This window comes from Myotis lucifugus, unplaced genomic scaffold (assembly GCF_000147115.1).
Source record: "Myotis lucifugus unplaced genomic scaffold, Myoluc2.0 scaffold_969, whole genome shotgun sequence".
Lineage (NCBI taxonomy): Eukaryota > Metazoa > Chordata > Mammalia > Chiroptera > Vespertilionidae > Myotis > Myotis lucifugus.
The window spans coordinates 9,336-10,112 of record NW_005872017.1 but is presented as its reverse complement, the minus strand read 5'-3'; positions in this window follow the sequence as shown (position 1 = coordinate 10,112).

Here is a 777-nt window from a genome sequence, read left to right as displayed (position 1 = left end):
TCCTACTGTTAATTGAACTTGTATTGTTTGCAGTCTAGATTGTTAGGCATGCTGCTGCCATGAAAATTCATGGACATCTTTTCTGGTGCAAAAGTGCCCTTATTTTTTTTTGGCGGGGGGAGAAAATATAGAGATAAGATGAATACCTCAGAACGAATATGCTGTGTCTTAGGGTGTGTGTAACTTCAGTCTAAATAGATAATGCAAAAATGTTTTCCAAAGTTTCTTGTAGTCGCTCAGAGAAGAGTACCCTTTACATTTCCTCCAGCTACTATAATTAGCTCTATAGTGCGCTTTATGTGGCCTGTTTAAAATATTTTTCCATAACTTGTTGAGAAATTTTCCTGTATCTTCAAGTTTTATTGATGTACCTCTCCATTGAGATTGATAGTTGTCCTCCAAAATGGTTTTTTAAAATGTTTTTATTTATTTCAGAGAGAGGAAGGGGGATGGAGATGGAAACATCAGTGATGAGAGAGAATCACTGATCTGCTGCCTCCTGCATGCCCACCACTGGGGATCAGGCTGGGAACCTGGGCATGTGCCCTGACTAGGAATCGAACCTGCAGTCCTTTGGCACATGGGATGACACTCATCCAATGGAGCCACACCAGCCAGGGCCTATGCTTCGTTTAAACCAATCATCTACATGCATTTTACTTAACACATTGTTCTCTTTTCTGTATATTGTTTATTTATTTATTTATTTTTGCCTTATTTGGGATGGTTTTTTAAAAATATGTATTGATTTTAGAGGAGGGGGAAGTGAGAGAAAGA